At 46.3% G+C, this 24,732-nt stretch overlaps 1 pseudogene; it reads left to right on the top strand.

The window, feature by feature from the left end:
* The first annotated feature begins 8,357 nt into the window (after positions 1-8,357).
* Positions 8,358-22,891, top strand: LOC103639068 (long chain base biosynthesis protein 2a-like; annotated as a pseudogene).
* Positions 22,892-24,732: the final 1,841 nt, after the last annotated feature.

Below are 24,732 nucleotides of genomic sequence, written 5' to 3'. Positions count from 1 at the left end.
TGTTGCCTTGAGAGCAAAGGGTTGAGGCTCATTGATTGGACCATTCAATGTGTCGTCCACGTATCTCGCCTCCTTGATCATCATTCGCCCGCTCACGAACTTTCCAAGAACTTCTTCGGGCGACATCTTGGTGTACCTAGGATTTTCACGAATATTGTTCACCAGATGTGGATCAAGTACAGTAAAGGACCTTAGCATTAGGCGAACGACGTCGTGGTCCGTCCATCGCGTGCTTCCGTAGCTCCTTATTTTGTTGATGAGGGTCTTGAGCCGGTTGTATGTTTGGGTTGGCTCCTCGCCCCTTATCATTGCAAATCTCCCGAGCTCGTCCTCTACCAACTCCATCTTGGTGAGCAAGGTGACGTCATTCCCCTCATGAGAGATCTTGAGGGTGTCCCAGATCTGCTTGGCATTGTCCAAGCCGCTCACCTTATGATATTCGTCCCTGCACAGAGAGGCTAATAACACAGTAGTAGCTTGTGCATTTTTATGAATCTGTTCATTAATAAATATAGGACTATCCGAGCTATCAAACTTCATTCCATTCTCAACAATCTCCCATATACTTGGATGGAGAGAGAACATGTGACTACGCATTTTGTGACTCCAAAATCCGTAGTCCTCCCCATCAAAGTGTGGAGGTTTGCCAAGAGGGATGGAAAGCAAATGTGCATTTGAGCTATGCGGAATACGAGAGTAGTCAAAAGAAAAGTTCGAATTAACCGTCTTTCTTTTGTCGTAGTCGTTGTCGTCGTTGTCCTTTTGGGAAGAAGTGGACTCATCGCTATCGTCGTAGTAGACGATCTCCTTGATGCGCCTTGTCTTCTTCTTCTTCCCATCTTTGCGTTTGTGGCCCGAGCCCGAGTCGGTAGGCTTGTCATCCTTGGGCTCGTTGACGAAGGACTCCTTCTCCTTATCATTGATCACAATTCCATTCCCCTTAGGATCCATCTCTTCGGGCGGTTAGTCCCTTTCTTGAAGAAAACGGCTCTGATACCAATTGAAAGCACCTAGAGGGGGGGTGAATAGGTGATCCTGTAAAACTTGAACTTAATGCCACAAAAACTTGGTTAAGTGTTAGCACAGTAATGCCAAGTGGCTGGAGAAGAGTCTTAGCGAATCCCAATAACCACAAGAGAATCAACACAGATGGACACAGTGGTTTATCCCGTGGTTCGGCCAAGTACAAAACTTGCCTACTCCACGTTGTGGCATCCCAACGGACGAGAGTTGCACTCAACTCCTCTCAAGTGATCCAATGATCAACTTGAATGCCATGGTGTTTTGCTTTACTTTTCTTATCCCGTTCGCGAGGAATCTCCACAACTTGGAGCCTCTCGCTCTTACACTTTGATGTTCACAAAGAAGCACGGAGTAAGGGAGGGATGAGCAACTCACACAAGACACAAAGATCACAGCAAATACGCACACACAAGACCCAGACTTGAGCTCAAGAGACTATCACAAGTTTCACACTAGAACGGAGCTCAAATCACTAAGAATGTCGAACAAGTGCGCAAGAATGGAGTGTGAGTGATCAACAATGCTCAAGGAATGCTTGGTTATCTCCTTCATGCGCCTAGGGGTCCCTTTTATAGCCCCAAGGCAGCTAGGAGCCGTTGAGAGCAATCCGGGAAGGCAATTCTTGTCTTCTGTCGCCTGGCGCACCGGACAGTCCGGTGCACCACCGGACACTGTCCGGTGCGGATTTCCTTCCTTATTTGGCGAAGCCGACCGTTGGCAGCCTTGGAGCCGTTGGCGCACCGGACACTGTCCGGTGCCCCCTTCTAGCCGTTGGTTCGGCCACGCGTCACGCCCGGATTAAGTGGCCGACCGTTGGCCCGGCGACCGTTGGCTCACCGGACACTGTCCGGTGCACACCGGACAGTCCGGTGAATTATAGCCGTACGCCGTTAATTTCTTCCCGAGAGCAACTAGTTCGCCTGAGCCAGCCTGGCGCACCGGACACTGTCCGGTGCACCACCGGACAGTCCGGTGCACCCAGACTGCGCTGACCTTGGCTGAACTTAGCCATCTCTTCTCCAATTCAATCTTTCCTGTTTCCAGCACTTAGACACAATACATTAGTCCATAAAACAATGTACTAAGTCTAGAAACATACCTTTTGACTTGATTTGCACTTTGTCCACCACTTTGCATAGATTAACACAAAGACACTTGTGTTGGCACTCAATCACCAAAATACTTAGAAATGGCCCAAGGGCACATTTCCCTTTCACCTCAAAAGTCCATGTGTGAGTGATGCACATATTTAGGGGGAGATGTGCTACAACTTGACCCTTTGAGACTAACTGTGTGCTTGAGTTTGCTTAATTTAGTCTCAAAGGAGGTTTGAAAGGGAAAAGGTGGACTTGGACCATGCAAGACTTCCACTGCACTCCGATGAAAGAGTAACTGATTCCATGTTCATCTTTGTACTCTTATTGCCTTTTTACTCTTAGTTGACGATTTTGGTGAGGCAATGGGTTAAAGGGCCAAGATTGATCCCGTTTTGGTGCTTGATGCCAAAGGGGGAGAAAATAAGGCCAAAGCAATAAATGGATCAGCTACCACTTGAGAATTTTGAAAATAGTAGAATAGAGCTTTTGGCTTGTCAAAAATCTCTTATTGTCTCTTTTGTCAAAAGGCTTATTGTCTCTTTTGTCAAAAGTTGGCCTCTTGTGGAGAGAATGGTTGATTATGGGAAAAAGGGGGAGTTTCTAAAATCTTTGATCAATTTCTCTTGGAACAACTCTCTTTATGTCTCAACAAGTGTGTTTGACTTAGAGATAGGAAATTGAGGTTGATTTGCAAAAACAAACCAAGTGGTGGCAAAGGATGATCCATATATGCCAAATTTGAATCAAAAGAAATTTGAGTTTTCATTTGCATTGATGTTGCACTTCTTTTAGTTGCTTTTTATTGTGTTGGCATAAATCACCAAAAAGGGGGAGATTGAAAGGGAAATGTGCCCTTGGGCCATTTCTAAGTATTTTGGTGATTAAGTGTCCAACACAAGTGCCTAAGTGTTAAATTGTGCCAAGGACTCAAGAAGTGCAAATCAAGATTAAAGGTATGTTTCTAGACTTAGTACATTGTTTTGAAGACTAATGTATTGTGTCTAAGTGCTAGAAATAGGAGAAACAATTTTGGAGAAGTTGGTTGTGAACAGCCAAAAGGCTGCTCGGTCTGGGTGCACCGGACAGTGTCCGGTGGTGCACCGGACAGTGTCCGGTGCGCCAGGCTGGCGTCTGTCAACTGGCTGCTCTCAGGACTTCGACAGCGGTGTACGGCTATAAATCACCAGACTGTCCGGTGAGCCAACAGTCGGCCAGCCAACGGTCGGCCGCGTAATCCACGCGCGACGCGTGGCAGAGCCAACGGTCAGAGGGGGGCACCGGACAGTGTCCGGTGCGCCAATGGCTCTGAACCGCCAACGGTCGGCTTCGCCAAAGAAGGAAAGAAATCCGCACCGGACAGTGTCCGGTGGTGCACCGGACTGTCCGGTGCACCAGCCGACAGAAGGCAAGAATTGCTTTCCTGGAATGCTCTCAACGGCTCGTAGCTGCCTTGGGGCTATAAAAGGGACCCCTAGGCGCATGGAGGAGTACACCAAGAATTCTCAAAGCATTCCTAAGCACCAAGACTTCAATTCCGTGCATTCGATTCCTTGTGATAGCAACTAGAGCTCCATTTGAGTAGAGAACTCTTTGAGTTGTGTTGAGAGCTCGTGTTGTGACTTGTGTGCGTATTGTCGCTCTGATTTTGTGTCTTGTGTGCGTTGCTCATCCCTCCTTTACTCCGTGCTTCTTTGTGAACATCAAAGTGTAAGGGCGAGAGGCTCCAAGTTGTGGAGATTCCTCGCAAGCGGGATATAGTAAAGCAAAGCAAAACACCATGGTATTCAAGTGGGTCTTTGGACCGCTTGAGAGGGGTTGATTGCAACCCTTGTCAGTTGGGACGCCACAACGTGGAGTAGGCAAGTGTTGAACTTGGCCAAACCATGGGATAAACCACTGTGTCTATCTATGATTGATCCTCTTGTGGTTATCGTGTCTTGCAAGAACTCCTCTCTAGCCACTTGGCTTTAATTGTGCTAACTACTAATCAAGTTTTGTGGCATTAAGTTTCAAGTTTTACAGGATCACCTATTCACCCCCCCCCCCTCTAGGTGCTCTCAATGCTAAGTGTATGCATGTGTGCTAGATTTCAATCCGACCCAAGGGAGTGTCACCTTGTGGCCGTTAAGCGAATTCTTAGATATTTAGTTGCTACGCCTTGCTTTGGGATCTGGTATCCAAAGGGGTCTACCTTTGACTTGATTGGATATTCAGACTCTGATTATGCTGGATGCAAGGTTGATAGGAAGAGTACATCAGGGACGTGCCAATTCCTAGGAAGGTCCCTGGTGTCTTGGAGTTCTAAGAAGCAAACCTCTGTTGCCCTATCCACCACTGAGGCCTAGTACGTTGCCGCAGGACAGTGTTGCGCGCAACTACTTTGGATGAGGCAAACCCTCCGTGACTTTGGCTACAATCTGAGCAAAGTCCCACTCCTATGTGACAATGAGAGTGCAATCCGCATGGCGGATAATCCTGTTGAACACAGCCGCACTAAGCACATAGACATCCGACATCACTTTTTGAGAGACCACCAGCAAAAGGGAGATATCGAAGTGTTCTATATTAGCACTGAGAACTAGCTAGCCGATATCTTTACCAAGCCTTTAGATGAGAAAACCTTTTGCAGGCTGCGTAGTGAGCTAAATGTCTTAGATTCGCGTTACTTGGATTGATTTAAAGCATACATGTGTTTTATGCCCTTGATCATGTTAATTTATGCATTTATGATATTTATTGTTTATTGATGGTGCTCAAGTTGTGCAAGGGATCCCCGGACCTCACAAGTCCATGTGTGAGTAATGCACATATTTAGGGGGAGAAGTGCTACAACTTGACCCTTTGAGACTAACATTTGTGCTTGAGTTTACTTGATGTAGTCTCAAAGGTGAATTGAAAGGGAAAGGTGAACTTGGACCATGCAAAGACTTCCACTGCACTCCGGTATTAGTGTACAAACCTCCAAGTTCATTCTTAAGCTCCTATTGCCTCTTTTTTTGTTCTTAATTGACAATTTTGGTGAGGCAATGGGGTTAAAGGGCCAATAATGATCCCGTTTTGGTGCTTAATTCCAAAGGGGGAGAAATTAAGACCAAAGCAAATGGATCAGCTACCACTTGAGAATTTTGAAAATAGTAAAGTTAGAATATTTGATGTGTCAAAATACTCATATTGTCAAAATTTAGTCTCTTGTGGGGAGAACGTTTGATTATGGGAAAAAGGGGGAGTTTTTGGCTCTTAATCATTTTGACTCCTGGATTATCTCTCTTTGTGCCCAAACAAGTGTGTTTGACTTAGAGATAGGAAAATGAATTTGATTTGCAAAAACAAACCAAGTGGTGGCAAAGAACGATCCAAATATGTCAAATCTTGTCAGACTATTTTTGTTCTCAATTGCATTGATGTTGCACTTCTATTTGTTGCTTTTAGATGTGTTGGCATAAATCACCAAAAAGGGGGAGATTGAAAGGGAAATGTGCCCTTGGGCCATTTCTAGTATATTTTGGTGATTAAGTGTCCAACACATATTAAGTGGGTTATTATATGCCAAATGATGAATGAAGTGCAAATCAACAAGAAGGTATGTTTCTAGACTTAGTACATTGATTTGAGTACTAATGTTGTGTGTCTAAGTCCAAGAAACAGGAAAAATTAGATTGGAAAAGTGTTGGCTGTGTACAGCCAACTTCTGCTCAGTCTAGGTGCACCGGACTGTCCGGTGCGCTAGATGGGTCCAAGGTGAACAGGCCGCTCTTGGGACTCGATGGCGGCGTACGGCTATAATTCATCGGATTGTCCGGTGGTGCACCAGACTGTCCGGTGGGTCGTCCGCGGCGAAGTCGTCGCTCTCGAGAAAAGTTCAACGGCGTACGACTAAAATTCACCAGACTGTCCGGTGAGGCACCAAACTGTTCGGTGAGCCAACGGTCAACTTCGCAACAGTCGGCAGCGTGATCTGCGGGCGACACGTGGCCAGCACCAACGGTTGAAAGGGGCACCGGACTGTCCGGTGTGCACCGGACAGTGTCCGGTGCGCCAACCGACGCCAGAGTTACAACGGTCGGCTGCACTAAATTAGGAAGGAGATCCGCACTGGACATGCTACAGTGCCTGTCCGGTGGTGCACCGGACTGCCCGGTGCGCCACCCGACAGAAGGCAAGATTAGCCTTCCAAGATTGCCTCCAACGGCTCCTAGCTGCCTTGGGGCTATAAAAGGGACCCCTAGGCGCATGGAGGACACATCCAAGCATTCTTTGATCATTCCTAAACACCAAGACTCCATTCTCACGCATTCGATTCTTTGAGATAGTGACTTGAGCTCCAATTGAGTAGAGAACTACTTGAGTTGTGTTTTGAGCTCAAGTTGTGGCTTGTGTGCGTGATTGTGCTCTAGTTTTGAGTCTTGTGTGTGTTGCTCTTCCCTCCCTTACTTCCGTGCTTCTTTGTGATCATCAATTGTAAGGGCGAGAGGCTCCAAGTTGTGGAGATTCCTCGCAAACGGGAGAAAGTATAAGAAAGAAGAACATCGTGGTATTCAAGTTGATCATTGGATCACTTAAAAGGGGTTGAGTGCAACCCTCATCCATTGGGACGCCACAACGTGGAAGTAGGCAAGTGTTATACTTGGCCGAACCACGGGATAACTCGCGTGTCTCTTATGATTGCTTTTCTGTGTGATTATTGTGACTCACAAGAGCTTGATCTATAGCCACTTGGTTTAATCATTCTAACACTTAACCAAGTTTTGTGGCTATTAGTTGTTGAATTTTACAGGATCACCTATTCACCCCCCCTCTAGGTGCTCTCACTAGCTGATCTGCTTCGTCGCCTCGCCCGCCTCCTCAGGTGCGCTTCTGGCTGGGCTATTTCCGTCGCTGTCGTGTCTCCTCCCCAGGTTGTTCCGAGATTGGCTCAGACGCCGACCTCCTCCGATGACGCGTCGGTCTCGGTGGCTGCTAAATCTAGGGCACGCGGCACGACCACGACTGAGAGGTCGCCGCCGGCGTGGCCCGTGTAGATCTAGCCGTCCCGCACTTTTTTGGGTCTTTAGAACTGCTTCAAATTTGGCACTGCGGAGGGGACACCGGTGTCGGCAAGGGGCTAAGGAGGGGACGCCGGTGTCGGCAAGGGGCTGCGGAGGAGACCACCTCGCCTACGGCAGGCAATCGAGTCCGCGGTAGGCAATTGCTAGAGTGCTAGAGATTTGGTTGTTACCATGTGAAAACGAAGAGAATGAGGGCACAAGCGTGAGAGCCTCTCAGCTTGAGTCCGCGGTCGCAGCAGATGCAGCGGTTGGCAACCCTGAGCACGACTTGCGTGGCGGCGAGGAGGAGCAGCGAGCCGATGTCGTATCTAGTGGCGATGTCGAAGTTGTAGACGTAGTAGTCGTACTCCTTGGCAACGTCTGTGGTGACATTGGCCCGGGTCCGACATTGTGGACATCGCTGCTCCTCCCCTTCATCCTCACCGTCATTGGTCCCTCTGTCGCATCGTTGTCCTGTGATGCGTGCCCAATGCCCAATTTAGCATCACTTTTTCCTCCAGTTTTATTTCCTTTTCTGGTTCTTATTACTGTTTTTGGTGCTTGCAGACAAACACAGGTGTTGTGTGCTCACTTGGATCATATTTTCCCACAAATTTCAGTAATCTTGCTGGACATGTTGACAGTGAAAGGTATTTTCACTTGCAGTGTACCATACTTGTTTTTTATCCTTTTATTTTCTTAAATTCAAATTGCTCCACACATGCTTGTAGTCCATTCAGTTAGTCCTCATTTTAGTTTCTTTGATGCTGCAGATTTTCTCATTTGGTAAAGTTTTGTGTGTATCACCTGCTAATGTACTATAGAGTTAAGGTTTCATGTTTCAAGAGCTAATATACTTTATTGCTTGTTACATATCAGAATGTACAACGAACTGGTGTCAAACACTATTTATGAAGGAGGGCCTTTTGATTCAAAGGCATCATCTATAAAACTTCTAAGGTATGAATAATTATTCTATGTAGATCTTAACTGCAGCAAAATTTGGAGTAGATCCCTCAGGATGTGTCGAGCTAGCAAATCATGTCAGATTGAACTACCCTAACCTTGTGTTCTCTGGTTTGGTGACAATTAGGATCCTTATCTACTCCTCAACTCTTAAGAATTTCAAGGCATCTGCATCTGCAACACGCTCTTTATGCTAGCCAGCACCAGCTTCCTTGGGATGATCATGACGCTACAGCTGCTAGAATCCATGGGCTTGTACTCGCCCGTCACCGGCATCGCGCTAGACCCGCACAAGCTAGAGGTCGAGTACTCGCCCGCTATTGGCATCTGCAACACACTTTTTGTGCTAGCCAACGCCAACTTCCTTGGGATGGTCACTATTTTGCTATGTAAATTCTACCCTTTTCCATGGTTTGTTTTTATATTGCCTAAATAGTTTCATTGCAGCTAGATTTTAGATTAATTAAGCATGACTTGTACATTTGTTTAAACTGAAATATTTATTTTCTATCCATGTTTTTGGGCAGGTCATTAAATTGCGATTTTTTGTTCTTGTAGTTGCAATACTCTGAAATAAGTGGCAGGCACATTACAAAATTGGTTTCCTACTGTGATTTTCATAGGTACCATTTTCTTTCCAAGCATAGTATTTAATTTCTTTTGTTCTTCTCAAATCATTTTAGTTCATTTGGTGGTCCTTTTTGTTGAGAAGATCTTGGAACGAAGTGTAGTTCTATTACCTTGATTAGTCATTTTTAGAAATGGCGATATACCCTGAAGTAGTTAAATATATATGGCAAGTAATGGAATGAAGCAAGTTTCAGCTATTGCTAACACACATTATTGATTCATTGTTGCAGGCGTACCTCGAATACCACCAGATGCCTCAACCTGGGCTCCTACAACTACCTTGGCTTTGCTGCAGCAGATGAGTACTGCACACCACGTGTTATTGAGTCTCTCAAGAAATACTCAGCAAGTACCTGCAGTGTTCGTGTCGATGGCAGTAGGATACATTATCAACATGCTTATATGTTTACAACTTTTTAAGAACAAAAACTACTAAACTGATCCCTTTCATCTCGTATCAGCTACGACCAAGCTTCACAATGAGCTAGAGGAGTTGGCTGCACGTTTTGTTGGAAAGCCTCCTGCTATCCTATTTGGCATGGGTTATGTTACAAAATCTGCCATCATTCCATGCCTAATTGGAAAGGTTTGATCAACTGCTTATATGTTATGTATACATTTAACTAAAAATGTGGCTAAACTGAAGTAATCATTATTATATCTAAATTGAGGGAATGATTGTTTATTTTACCTTTTTGCAACATTTCAGGGTGTACTGATAATTAGTGACTCTCTAAATCATAACTCAATTGTCAATGGCGCAAGAGGATCCAGTGCAATTGTTAGGGTTTTCCAGTATAACTGTAAGTTGTTGTGAATTTCAATAATACAGATCAACATTTGATCTCTCCTTTTCATAATGACTTACCATGGCAAATGTAATCTTACAGCCCCTGCTCATTTGGCAGAGGTCCTGAGAGAGCAGATAGCTGGTGGTCAACCACGGACACACAGACCATGGAAGAAGATCATTGTCATTGTTGAGGGTATCTATAGCATGGAAGGGGAGCTGTGTAAACTCCCTGAGATTATAGCTGTCTCCAAGAAATACAAGGTCTTCATAATTTTATTGTAATTAAGTTTGGCACATAAATTATTCTTTTTTGCTTCTCAGTCCATTGATAACCTTAACTGAGTGCAACAAAGAGGGTTGGCCCTCAGGCCACCCATAACAGTCATATTCATTTACTCCTTGTTCTGTCAAACAGGCCTACACATATCTGGATGAGGCCCATAGCATTGGTGTTGTTGGGCAGTCTGGCCGTGGTGTTTGTGAGCTCCTTGGGTGTCACACCCGGTTTTAGAAGGCAAACCGAATGCGAACCATGTACGTGCCAGGATCAGTTATTCACGTACACAGCAGTTACATAATATAGACATCATCACACAGTGCTCAAAATAGTATTAATAAGGGAAATAGTCGATTACATCATACGTCTGAGACGTCCATATAGTTTTTATAATAAATCAAAGTGCGGAAAAGAAACGTAGATAACGCGGCCTTCACAGGCAGCCGACTGGGGGTTGCCGCTAACCCACACCTAGAACTTGTCGTAGTCTTGGAACTCCTGGAAGTCTCCTTCCACAGCTTCATCTTCGCCTGAGCAGTGGTTGCAATGCTGACAACCTGGGGGGGGGGGGGGTTTGGTGTGTAGAGCAAGGGTGAGTACACATCAACATACTCAGCAAGTATCCTGTTTGGCTGTAGTGGACTAGCTTTATGTGGGGATAAGTCAAGCAGTTGCTTTTAGTTGGTCAGATTATTACTTACTAGTAGAAAGCCAAGTTTTAGCATTAACCCAAGTTATTAACCCAAACGTACTCCTTTCCAAACGGAAAGAGTACCACTTACCAGCACCATAGTCATAATCAAAACCATCAATCTCATAACCACCTGTACCAAAGCATCTCTGATCCAGTACCACTAATCATTGGAGCTCCCTTGGCCGCTCATAACCGTGAGCACGGCTGATATATCAGTTTCATAACACTCTGCAGAGGTTGTGCACTTTACCCACAAGCCGTGATTCCCTCTCTGGCCCGGGCTTGCAAGACCCTTATTCACTCCCGAGGTGAATGGCCAGGGATTCACTACGAAGCCTTTACAAGGATTCCCCGGGGCTGTAGCCACCCGTTAGGTTTCCTAAATGCACCGCACTCCTCCCCAAGGGGCGAACCCAAACTTGGCAGAGCGAGCCGCATACACCGAGCCCCATTGACGGCACGACGGCTAAGTGAACTACACCCCGGATCCTCTAATTATTCAGCTAAGGGCACCCCATTCCACCCTTATGGTTGCACTGTTTTCCCGGGCGGTCATCCATAGAACAGGTCCTTACGGAGAGGCACTCGAGAAACCGCTCGAGCCCCCTTGGAGACCACAAGTATCACATCATCATAAGAGAAGGGAAAACAGCGTATCATAGATAATCTCATCATGTTCATTGATTAAAGTTTGAGCAATAGCATAAAGCTAAACAGTAATAATCCAACCCAGATAGGTAAACAAGGACATGGATAACAAAAGCTAGTCAATCCTTAGGCATAAATGTGTAGAGCGGGAGGTGAATTAAATAATGAATAGGACAGAGATAGGTCAAAGGACACTTGCCTCCACCAAACGACTGCTGCTCAGGGGCTTCTCCTGCGGGTTCCTCAGGCTCTTCGACCGAATCGTTCTCTATGCGATTGCAAACATACATACATCCATCCACATTTAATACAAAAGAACAGTACACCATACAAGGGAACAAATAAAGTAAGTATGCATCAAGTATGACATTCGATATCGCATTTGTTATGGTTAGAAAGAAACGGGAAAGGGTCTCGCAGGGGGGTTAAAGTTTATGCACTAATGATTAGTTAAATTATGCACTCTAGTTTCAATAGGTTCCTAACAAAAGAATTCTGCTATATGCACTAGTGGGAACCTAATCATTTTAAGTTGATCAACATTGCACGAGATAAACAATTAACTACATGAATCAATTAGCATAACGGAATTTTAAATTAAACTTCCTATTTCAATATCATTAACAATGATTAGCCTACCTAAAATAAAATAACTATGATCACAGAAAGTAAATAAAATAAAATAATAAAAAAAATAAAAAACAGAGAGGGGGGGGCGGTTGAACCGGCCCTAGGGGCGGTTGAACCGGGCGCGGGCGCGGGCGGCGAGCTGGGCGGCCGGGGCGGCTGAGCCGGCCCGGTTGAACAGGCGGCCAGACGAGCGCGCGGGGGGGGGGAGGTCGGGCTGGCCAGGCGGCCGAGCGGCGAGGGGAAAGGGGAGGGGGGATGGGGGAGGGAGGAGAGAGGGAGGAGGGGGGCTCACCGGCGAGGGGAGCGACGACGAGGGGCGGCCGGCGGCAGGGGCGGCCGAGGGCGGCGGTTGGGCAGGGGGCGGCGGCGGCTTAGGGCAGGGGGCGGCGGTGGCTTAGGGTGAGGGAGAGAAAATGAGAGAAAATGAGAGGGAGGGAGAAAGAATTGGGGAAAAAGGGGAGGTGGGGGGCGGCATGGGCCTTTTTGGGCCCAAGAGGGGGCGCCAGGGGCGGCTGGGCCGGCCGGGGTCGGCCCACGGCGCGGGAGAGAGAGAAAAAGAGGAGAGAGAAAGAGAGAGAAAAAGAAAGAAAAGATCTTCTCCTCATTTTCGAAATCCGATCTTTCTACATGAATGCATTTGCACTTTCAAAGCAATCAAAAGAAATGCAAGGTTCGGCATGGTGCATCAAACAACATAAAGTATTTAGGGTTTTTCTCACACGGGAATTCCAAACCGAATCCCGCTAAAACTTTGGAAAAGCTCAAGGTTTAGCGAGGGGAAAAAGAAAAAGAAAAGGTAACGCCCGAATTTTGGCGAGTAAAGAAAAGAAAAAATTCAACTGCAAAATTCGGGGCGTTACAAACCTATCCCCCTTAAAAGAATCTCGCCCTCGAGATTCAGGGCTGGCTAGCAAAGAGCTCTGGGTACTTGGCCACTAGATCATCTTCACGCTCCCAGGTTGCTTCTTCCTCAGAGTGGTGATTCCATCTGACTTTGCACATTCTGATGGTCTTCCTTCGGGTGACTCTATCTGCAACCTCAAGGATTTGAGCTGGCTTCTCAACATAGGTCAAGTCCTCCTGGACTTCCAGACCTTCCACTGGCAACTGCTCTTCCGGCACACGCAAGCACTTCTTCAACTGAGACACATGAAAGACATTATGCACAGCAGACAAATTCTCTGGCAAACTGAGCTGATAGGCCACTTCTCCACGTCTTGCAAGAATCTGATACGGACCAATGTAGCGGGGTGCTAGCTTGCCTTTCACTCCGAATCTTCTGACTCCTCTGATCGGTGACACTTTCAGATAGACAGAGTCTCCGACTTCAAAACTCAGCTCTCTTCTTCTTGTGTATGCATAGCTTCGCTGCCTTGATTGCGCTATCTTCAGATTCTCTCGGACCATCTTGATGTTCTCTTCGGCTTCAAGCAGAATGTCTGGCCCAAACACTTGCTTCTCTCCAGGCTGATCCCATTGCAGCGGAGTTCTACAACTCCTTCCATAGAGCGCCTGAAATGGTGACATCTTCAAACTGGCCTGGTAACTGTTGTTATAGGAAAATTCTGCATAAGGCAATCGCTTGTCCCATCCGGACTGATCTTGCAACGCACAGGCTCTCAACATATCTTCAAGAATTTGATTGGTCCTTTCAGTCTGGCCATCTGTCTGCGGGTGATAAGCTGAACTGAAATTCAGATGCGTGCTCAAGGCTTCATGCAACTGCTGCCAGAAATGAGAGGTGAACTGCGTTCCTCTGTCTGACACTATCTTCTTTGGCACACCATGAAGACAAACGATCCGAGACATATACAACTCTGCCAATACTGCACTGTTGTAGTTGGTCTTGACAGGTATGAAGTGGGCTGACTTGGTCAAACGGTCCACCACTACCCAAATAGAATCGTAGCCGGCTCGAGTGCGAGGCAATCCGACTATGAAATCCATACCGATTTCATCCCATTTCCACTGAGGGATCTGCAACGGTTGCAACAATCCAGCAGGTCTCTGGTGTTCTGCCTTAATTCTTCGGCAACTATCGCACATAGCCACATGCTCTGCGATTTCCCTCTTCATTCCGTACCACCAGAATTTCTTCTTCAGATCCTGATACATCTTCTCACTGCCAGGGTGATACGAATAGGCTGTCTCATGAGCTTCCTTGAGAATCAACTCTCGAATGGACTGAACATTGGGAACACACAAGCGGTCTTTGAACCATATCACGCCTTCTGCATCTTCTCGAAAATCTTTGCCTTTGCCTTCTAGAATCAGTCGCCGGATCTCACTGATGTTCTCATCATTCTTCTGCGCTTCTTTGATTTCGCGCTCCAAGGTAGGTTCCAAATCAACTGTAATTCCTCGCGAATTGTTCAGAAATCCGAGACTCAACCTGTCAAACTCCTTGGCCAACTCATAAGGCATCGGACGAGCGACCATCAGATTGACTTGACTCTTTCTGCTCAAAGCATCTGCCACTACGTTTGCTTTGCCTGGATGGTAATGGATCTCCAACTCATAGTCTTTGATCAACTCTAACCATCTTCGTTGCCTCATGTTCAACTCTGACTGAGTGAATATGTACTTCAGACTCTTGTGATCTGTGTAAACATCGCATTTCTGTCCATACAGATAGTGCCTCCATGACTTCAGTGCATGAACCACTGCTGCCAACTCTAGATCATGGATTGGGTAATTCTTCTCATGAACCTTCAACTGTCGGGACGAGTAAGCCACAACTCTTCCCCCTTGCATCAACACGCATCCCAAACCTGTGTAACAAGCATCACAATACACCAAAAAGGGCTTGTGCACATCAGGCAAGACTAGGACAGGCGCTGTAGTCAACTTCTCTTTTAGCGCTTCAAAGGCCTCTTGACATTTCTGGGTCCATTTGAACTCAACTTTGTTGCCTAGCAACGCTGTCATTGGTTTCGCAATCTTCGAAAACCCTTCAATGAATCACCGATAATATCCGGCCATTCCAATGAAGCTCTTGATTCCTCGGGCATCTGTTGGCGCTTTCCAGTTCAAAATGTCTGCCACTTTCTTCGGATCCACAGCCAATCCTTCCTTGTTGATTATGTGACCCAAGAACAGGACTTCACTGATCCAGAACTCACACTTGCTCAACTTTGCATACAACCGGTGCTCTCGCAATCTCTGCAATACCATCCTCAAATGACTTGCATGCTCTTCTTCGCTTTGAGAATAAACCAGAATGTCATCAATGAATACCACCACAAACTTATCAAGATAATCCATGAATACACTATTCATCAAGTTCATGAAGAACGCTGGCGCGTTGGTCAAACCAAAAGACATCACTGTGAACTCATACAACCCATACTTGGAAATGAATGCCGTCTTCGGAATGTCCGAAGGTCGGATCCTGAGCTGATGATAACCTGACCTCAGATCAATCTTGGAGAACACACTGGCTCCTCTCAACTGGTCGAACAGATCTTCTATTCTGGGCAAAGGATACTTGTTCTTGATCGTGACCTCATTCAAAGCTCGGTAATCGATGCACATCCTCTTGGTGCCATCTTTCTTCTCCACAAATAGGACAGGGGCGGCCCAAGGCGAGGTGCTTGGCCGGATGTAACCTTTCTCTGACAGCTCATCAATCTGTTTCTTAAGCTCATCCAACTCTGGTCCAGATATTCTGTAAGCTCTCTTGAAGATGGGGGCGGTTCCAGGAAGAAGCTCTATAGCGAATTCAACTTTCCGCTCTGGTGGCATACCCGGTAAATCCTTTGGAAACACATCTGGGAACTCGGACACAACCTTGATACTCTCAATTAGGTCTGCTTCACTGCTATCAACGGCCATCTGATAACAACTTCCTTTCTTTGGCTCAGGCGGGACTAACTCAGTCACCACTTCCTCTCCTAGTGGGGACACCAACTTGATGGTCCTTTTATCACAACTGATAACTGCCTGATACTTATCTAGCCAATTCATCCCTAGGATGACATCTATTCCCTGAGTACCCATTACTATAAGGTTGGCCGGAAATGCTATCCCCCTTATTTTCACACTTATATTCAAACAAATGCTATCGGCTCGAATTCTACCACCGGCTGAGTCAATTTGAATGGGGGTTGACATGGTAGTTATTGGAAGATTATGTGCTTCTACCCATGATGCAGTAATGAAAGAATGCGTTGCTCCAGTATCAAATAACACTTCTGCAATATGGGAGTCGACTGGGAACATACCTACTATCATGCCGGGGGTCTCCTGAACTGCTTCAGCTTCCAAATGGTTCAGCCTTCCATGATTATAACGCGGCTGAGAGCGATTGCCTGCTCCAGGCTGAGGCATATTCTGCTTTGCTGGGGCATTGGGGCCTGACTGCTGCTGGGCTGCCTTCTTCGGACATTGCATCACCCAATGGCCCTGCTCTCCACAGTGGAAACATGCCCTGTTTCCAACCTGAGCTGGTGCTGCCTGACTGTTCAGCTGATTTGCTGGGGCAGGAAGACGAGGTGGCTGCTGATTCTGCCTCTGAAACTGACCTCCTGACTGATTGCTCTGACGGTTCTGGTACTGATTTTGAGGGTACTGCCTTTGAAACTGCTGATGCTGAGGTGGACGCTGGTTCTGCCTGAACTGCTGAGGTTGATTGCCTGAGAAACGAGGACGGCTGCTGCTTCCAGGCTGGGGTCCACTGATCTTGCGCTTACGATCTTCCATCTCCTTGCGTTTCCTTTCTGTCATGATCGCTCTATCAATCAGGTGCTGGAATGTCGGGAAGGTGTGATTCATCAGCTGATACTGAAGAGGGTCAACCAAGCCTCTCAGGAAACGGTACGGTCGCTTGGCGTCGGTGTTGACATCTTCAGGAGCATAGCGAGACAATTGCAGAAACTTGTCCCGGTACTCACTGACCGACAATGGCCCTTGCTTGAGGGCCAGGAACTCCTCTTTCTTCACAGTCATCAAACCTGCAGGAACATGGTACTGACGAAAGCTACCTCTGAACTCTTCCCAAGTGATGGCGTCAGGATGGGCATGGGTGGCGAGGTAAGACTCCCACCATGATTGGGCTGCTCCTCTCAACAGACGGGGACCATACAGAACTTTCTCCCTGTCATCACACTGAGCGGTATGCAACTCCCGCTCCACAGTGCGCAGCCAATCTTTAGCATCCATGGGGTCAGAAGAATGAGCAAACGTTGGTGGATGACCTCTCATGAATTCAGCACGCTTGTCTCTGGGCATCTGAGGCATCTGAGGCTGAGGTGGGGCCTGCTGCTGCTGCTGCTGAATGGCGGCCAAAGTCTGACCGATGGCTTGAACTGCCTGAGTCTGCATCAGAAACATCTGCTCGATCGACATCGGGGGCGGGGGCGGCAGGTGCTGCTGCTGGGGCACCTCTTCCTGTTGAGCGGCTCGCTCCTGCTGAGCACGCCTTCCTCCTCTGCGCCTGTTCTCTGACATCTGCAGAATGCAACCACACATCAGAACTGATCTGGCAGATCTTGCAGCATAAGAAAAGAGAAGAGAATTCCTCAACAGCACTGAACAGATGAGCACCTTCACTGATCTCCAACACAGACCACACAGCTTCTCAGATAGAAAGGAAAGTGGAATAAAAGGGGTTTCCCAACTATATAACTAACTCCATTAACATAATATGTAAACCAAAATGCAGGGGATACCCACACTCTGGTGACAATCATTACAAAGATCCAAACCAAACATAGTTCATCATGACAAACATCAATGCACAGGATATAGCAAACTACCCTGTCTAACTAAGACTAACTAAGACTGAGACTAACGCTAAGACTGAAGCTTCTATGCATATATATTTCGTATTAATTACAAGATCCAACTCTATCGATCTATGGTTCTAGAGTTATCTTGGTCTTGCAGGCGGGATTGCCATAAGACTGGTGTCCACGCTGAGGTGAGCGGTACGGGTGCTGAGTCCCGACGGGAGCGGGGGAACCACCATCCAGATGACGACGTTCCGCGCGCTCAGCCCGCAGTAGGGCGATCTCAGCACGAGCCCTACTCAGCTCGTCTAATGCATGGTCCAGCTCCGTGTTTAGCATGGCGGCTAGGTTGACTGTGCTGCTCAACCTAGGATTGCCCTCACCGACAGGTGAGACAATCACGCCTCCTGTGCCAGATGGACGGCGGGGGTAATACTTCAGGTCAAGACCATCAGCTGCCCCACCGAAAACCGAGCAGTAGTGCGAAAGCGCACGCCGTGCAGCATCTTGCATGGCTGCCTCAGCTGAGTCCCGTTCAGAGATAGAATAGTGCTCTGAGCAGGCCTCTGCACCCTGGAGACTGTCCTCCGGGCAGCGCACCAAGCAAGTTGCCTCCCAGCGGTCCGGGTAGACCCCGCGACTATGCTGGTAGACCACACAGCGATACTCGATGGACCAAGTATGCCGGTCAAATGCCCGACGTAGCAGGGTGTCGAGCGCATCGTGGAAGTGACACCCGCGAGCAGCGTCGCGAGTGATGGGTCGAGCAACCCATCCTTCCGGCTCAGGGTTAGCAGAGAAGTCGGTGTCGTGGCTCGAGCTGTCGTCGCCATCTCCGTCGTCTGGGTCTCCTCCAGCAGCTACTCCAGAAGCTGGGGCGCCCAGTGGTGGTGCAGGGGGCGGCTCCAGAGGAAGCACAGGAGAGCAGCTCCTCACAGACTCTATCTCCTGGTGGAGCGAGAAGGAAGAGCTCTGCTGCTCCTGTCGTCGATGTTCCTGCTCCTCACGCAGGCGGTGGTGTAGTCTCTCCAAGTGGCTAGACTGTCCGGCCACGGGACGGCGAAGCGGACGCTCAGCAAGGCGGGAGGGTAAGAAGGGGATGACTGACTTTCGTGCAGTGTGTCTAAGTCGAGCCATCTACAAAAGACATCGCAAGCAAAAGGGTGAGAACAGAATTAATATGACCAGCAAATAATGAATAATAAGTATATGAAGGATTAGAATAAAACATGATTTTCAGCAAGGTATGATATATAGTAGAACATAGATTTGGTCGGTATGACCAACTTTTGAAGGGATATCAAAGTCAAGGCAGAGACAGAGGTCTATAGTCCTTAGAACGACCATTCTACTCTAGGTTAGCGGTCCTACAGTCAGCACGGCTCTGATACCACTTATGTCACACCCGGTTTTAGAAGGCAAACCGAATGCGAACCATGTACGTGCCAGGATCAGTTATTCATGTACACAGCAGTTACATAATATGGACATCATCACACAGTGCTCAAAATAGTATTAATAAGGGAAATAGTCGATTACATCATACGTCTGAGACGTCCATATAGTTTTTATAATAAATCAAAGTGCGGAAAAGAAACGTAGATAACGCGGCCTTCACAGGCAGCCGACTGGGGGTTGCCGCTAACCCACACCTAGAACTCGTCGTAGTCTTGGAACTCCTGGAAGTCTCCTTCCACAGCTTCATCTTCGCCTGAGCAGTGGTTGCAATGCTGACAACCTGGGGGGGGTTTGGTGTGTAGAGCAAGGGTGAGTACACATCAACATACTCAGCAAGTATCCTGTTTGGCTGTAGTGGACTAGCTTTATGTGGGGATAAGTCAAGCAGTTGCTTTTAGTTGGTCAGATTATTACTTACTAGTAGAAAGCCAAGTTTTAGCATTAACCCAAGTTATTAACCCAAACGTACTCCTTTCCAAACGGAAAGAGTACCACTTACCAGCACCATAGTCATAATCAAAACCATCAATCTCATAACCACCTGTACCAAAGCATCTCTGATCCAGTACCACTAATCATTGGAGCTCCCTTGGCCGCTCATAACCGTGAGCACGGCTGATATATCAGTTTCATAACACTCTGCAGAGGTTGTGCACTTTACCCACAAGCCGTGATTCCCTCTCTGGCCCGGGCTTGCAAGACCCTTATTCACTCCCGAGGTGAATGGCCAGGGATTCACTACGAAGCCTTTACAAAGATTCCCCGGGGCTGTAGCCACCCGTTAGGTTTCCTAAATGCACCGCACTCCTCCCCAAGGGGCGAACCCAAACTTGGCAGAGCGAGCCGCATACACCGAGCCCCATTGACGGCACGACGGCTAAGTGAACTACACCCCGGATCCTCTAATTATTCAGCTAAGGGCACCCCATTCCACCCTTATGGTTGCACTGTTTTCCCGGGCGGTCATCCATAGAACAGGTCCTTACGGAGAGGCACTCGAGAAACCGCTCGAGCCCCCTTGGAGACCACAAGTATCACATCATCATAAGAGAAGGGAAAACAGCGTATCATAGATAATCTCATCATGTTCATTGATTAAAGTTTGAGCAATAGCATAAAGCTAAACAGTAATAATCCAACCCAGATAGGTAAACAAGGACATGGATAACAAAAGCTAGTCAATCCTTAGGCATAAATGTGTAGAGCGGGAGGTGAATTAAATAATGAATAGGACAGAGATAGGTCAAAGGACACTTGCCTCCACCAAACGACTGCTGCTCAGGGGCTTCTCCTGCGGGTTCCTCGGGCTCTTCGACCGAATCGTTCTCTATGCGATTGCAAACATACATACATCCATCCACATTTAATACAAAAGAACAGTACACCATACAAGGGAACAAATAAAGTAAGTATGCATCAAGTATGACATTCGATATCGCATTTGTTATGGTTAGAAAGAAACGGGAAAGGGTCTCGCAGGGGGGTTAAAGTTTATGCACTAATGATTAGTTAAATTATGCACTCTAGTTTCAATAGGTTCCTAACAAAAGAATTCTGCTATATGCACTAGTGGGAACCTAATCATTTTAAGTTGATCAACATTTCACGAGATAAACAATTAACTACATGAATCAATTAGCATAACGGAATTTTAAATTAAACTTCCTATTTCAATATCATTAACAATGATTAGCCTACCAAAAATAAAATAACTATGATCACAGAAAGTAAATAAAATAAAATAATAAAAAAAAATAAAAAAACAGAGAGGGGGGGGCGGTTGAACCGGCCCTAGGGGCGGTTGAACCGGGCGCGGGCGCGGGCGGCGAGCTGGGCGGCCGGGGCGGCTGAGCCGGCCCGGTTGAACCGGCGGCCAGGCGAGCGCGCGGGGGGGGGAGGTCGGGCTGGCCAGGCGGCCGAGCGGCGAGGGGAAAGGGGAGGGGGATGGGGGAGGGAGGAGAGAGGGAGGAGGGGGGGCTCACCGGCGAGGGGAGCGACGGCGAGGGGCGGCCGGCGGCAGGGGCGGCCGAGGGCGGCGGTTGGGCAGGGGGCGGCGGCGGCTTAGGGCAGGGGGCGGCGGCGGCTTAGGGTGAGGGAGAGAAAATGAGAGAAAATGAGAGAAAATGAGAGGGAGGGAGAAAGAATTGGGGAAAAAGGGGAGGTGGGGGGCGGCATGGGCCTTTTTGGGCCCAAGAGGGGGCGCCAGGGGCGGCTGGGCCGGCCGGGGTCGGCCCACGGCGCGGGAGAGAGAGAAAAAGAGGAGAGAGAAAGAGAGAGAAAAAGAAAGAAAAGATCTTCTCCTCATTTTCGAAATCCGATCTTTCTACATGAATGCATTTGCACTTTCAAAGCAATCAAAAGAAATGCAAGGTTCGGCATGGTGCATCAAACAACATAAAGTATTTAGGGTTTTTCTCACACGGGAATTCCAAACCGAATCCCGCTAAAACTTTGGAAAAGGTCAAGGTTTAGCGAGGGGAAAAAGAAAAAGAAAAGGTAACGCCCGAATTTTGGCGAGTAAAGAAAAGAAAAAATTCAACTGCAAAATTCGGGGCGTTACATTGGGGTTTTCCCAGCTGATGTAAATATAATGATGGGTACTTTTACCAAGTCTTTTGGATCATGAGGTGGATATATTGCCGCATCAAAGGTGCATACTTCTGAAAGTGACTGTATTACACTATAGCACTTGGTAAGATTGCATTGAAGATTTGTTGATTCTTTTCACTATAACTTTCAGGAGATAATTCAGCACCTTAAGCATAGTTGTCCGGTCCATCTGTATGCTACTTCCATGTCGCCACCAGCAGTCCAACAAGTTATTTCTGCTATTAAAGTTATCCTTGGGGAGGATGGCTCCAACAGAGGTACTAAACCAGTTTCTTTAACACTTTTTGCCCTTTTCATTTGCAGTTGTGTTAATGTTTGATTAAATAATTATTTTTTCCTTGTGATGTACTGAAGGTGCCCAAAAACTTGCTCGCATCTGCGAGAATAGTAATTTCTTCAGGTCAGAGCTCAAGAAGATGGGTTTTGAGGTTCTTGGTGATAATGACTCTCATGTCATGCCCATAATGTTCTACAATCCGGCTAAGATTCCTGCATTCTCTAGGGAGTGCCTTAGATAAAAGGTTAGTAGTAGAGTTTGTCAGAATATTCTGAAGATCCAAATAGCACTATGCTTTTGGTATACTTTTTTTTTAAAACAATACTTTGTTTGAGAATTGTGGTGCTAATAACAATCTGCATGTAGTCCATATCCATCACTATTTGCACCCACTAGTTTCGTTCTTCCTATCTGTCATGGTACTTATAAGATACTTATCTTTCAGTTTGCTGTTGTTACTGTTGCATTTCCTGTGACACCTCTTCTTCTTGCTAGGGCACGCATATGCATTTCTGCTTCACATACTAGGGAGGACCTGATTAAAGCCCTTGATGTGAGTGTTATAAATACTTCATTTTTATTCTAGGAGTCATAAATAAAGCCGAGCTGATGTGTTTCTTGTCTATGCAACCCACTCTCAGGTTATCAGCAGAGTTGGCGACCTTATGGGCATCAAATACTTCCCTGCAGAACCACCAAAGATTGCTGGAGCTGATCATGATAAGCTGGAGTAGGAATCAACCCTTAGTTGCCCCATGAGTGATTGAAGTTGTTAGAATCCCTTGGAGTTGTCAACAAATCATTATGGAAAGAAGCACATATTGAGCCATTTCATTTGGATCTTGTCAATACACAAGAGTCCAGGATCTGTCATATTAAGCTGACTACTGTTTATTGATTGTACAACTATTCTTCCAATTGTGTATAGCTGGTTGAAATTCAGTTGTTCTGTTGTTAATCCATTCCCAATATGTAATACAATTAGAGGCAATATAAACTTCGAGTAGAACATTACTGAGTTTCCCTTGCAGATCACTGACGACTATTGGTCTCTTGCTTTCATGTATTTTTTTACCTTTTGACATGGGATTAGTAGATGTCTCTCTACACTTTATATGAAGATAAGAATTATTTTTTATTCAGTGAATGATATATGCGACCACTGACAATGTTTATGGGTAGAAGTAAGACAGTAAGAGTCATATATGATCCTGTCAAAAATATGATTAGTCACTGACGACTATTGGTCTCTTGCTTTCATGTATTTTTTTACCTTTTGACATGGGATCATTAGATGTCTCTCTACACTTTATATGAAGATAAGAATTATTTTTTATTCAGTGAATGTTATATGCGACCACTGACAATGTTTATGGGTAGAAGTAAGACAGTAAGAGTCATATATGATCCTGTCAAAAATATGATTAGTTAATACGATAGCGCTCACTGTCCATCTACTGTGATTGTAGCAGTTGAATGCAAGTAGTATAAGGTTGTCTCCAGTAGCTACTCTATATCATCCTCTACTTTAAATTTTACTCTACAAACAGTATTGTTTATAGTGTTGTTGGTCACTTATTCTCAAATGATGTGAATCAAGAACAAGACAACATAATTGTCAAGCATTAAGGATCTTCGTCCTTCGAAGCATTATCTCCTCTCAGAGATAATAATCTTCGGACAAAGGTCATAAAGAACGTGTCTTTGTCATTTCATAGATGAGTAGGAATACGCGAAGATGACAAATATAATTCAATGATTCATTCATATTTGTATTTCATAAAACACGCATGAATATTAACAGAATTAATATTACATTGATACTTTCGGTTTGCTCGAAGGTATGGATGCGAGAGAGTGATTACAATCTAGCTTGAACAGTACGGTGTTACTGTTCATCTATTTATAGGCACGGAACGCAGCCCGGGTAAAATTACATCCATGCCCTTGAACATTTGTCTATAAACAACTGAAGCTAGCAAAGTCTATCTCTTTACATGTTCCTTTCGCTGGCTCTGAGTATCAGCACCCATGAGGGGCAATTCTACTAGTATACTAAGAGCAACTCCAAGAGAGCACTACAAAATTCTTCCCCAAAATGTTTTATTGGGGTTGTTAAAATAATTTCCCCCAAAAAATTTATCCCACATCAGACTGCTAAGCTGGTCCCTAAAAAAATTGAAACAACCTACGTTCCATTGCTGGTGCGTTTGCATCTTTTGAGACTGAGTATGGTGCAATTTGCCTTGCCTCTCCCCCTCGTACCCGCCCATGGCCAGTCGCTTGGATACGAGCGAGTCTGTGCTCGCCATGGATTTGGTGGCCGAGTAGCCTTTGATCTTAAACTTGTGCATGATGCAAGCGGTGTCGGTGAGGTTCCAGGAGGATCCCATGGATGTCGTGATGAACTACTTGTGCTGAAGGGGTGAGACGAGCGAGGGCATCAGAAATCAACAAGACATTCACGCGGGCAAAATCTTGGCGCGAAACAACTTTCCCTGCGCGTGCAGTGTCTGATTGGGGAGATTTGGTTGACGCGAATATTTGCGGGAGAGGGAGAATATTTGCGGGAGAGGGAGCTGTGGATTCGGGATGCGAATATTTTGGGGAAAAGTTGAAGAGTATGTTGGATGGCTAAAAAAGTGTTTTTGATCCTATAAAAGCTTTTGGGGGTTGTTTTACATTTACTCTTGGAGGTGCTCTAACAAGACATCACCTAATCCTAGATTTTCGCACGTAAAAAAGTTCGTTTCCTTGCCTGCTTGATGTCATTGATAATCGGTTGAACCATTGAACAGCGCAATAGTAATCTTTTTTAGAGATCAGAACAATGTTAATCTTAAGTCTAGGTACAACACCAATCACCCAAGTAAACT

The sequence above is a fragment of the Zea mays genome, chromosome 9 (assembly GCF_902167145.1).
Source record: "Zea mays cultivar B73 chromosome 9, Zm-B73-REFERENCE-NAM-5.0, whole genome shotgun sequence".
In the NCBI taxonomy this organism is placed as follows: domain Eukaryota; kingdom Viridiplantae; phylum Streptophyta; class Magnoliopsida; order Poales; family Poaceae; genus Zea; species Zea mays.
The sequence above is the reverse complement of the archived record's forward strand: the minus strand, read 5'-3'. Positions and strand labels throughout refer to the sequence as shown.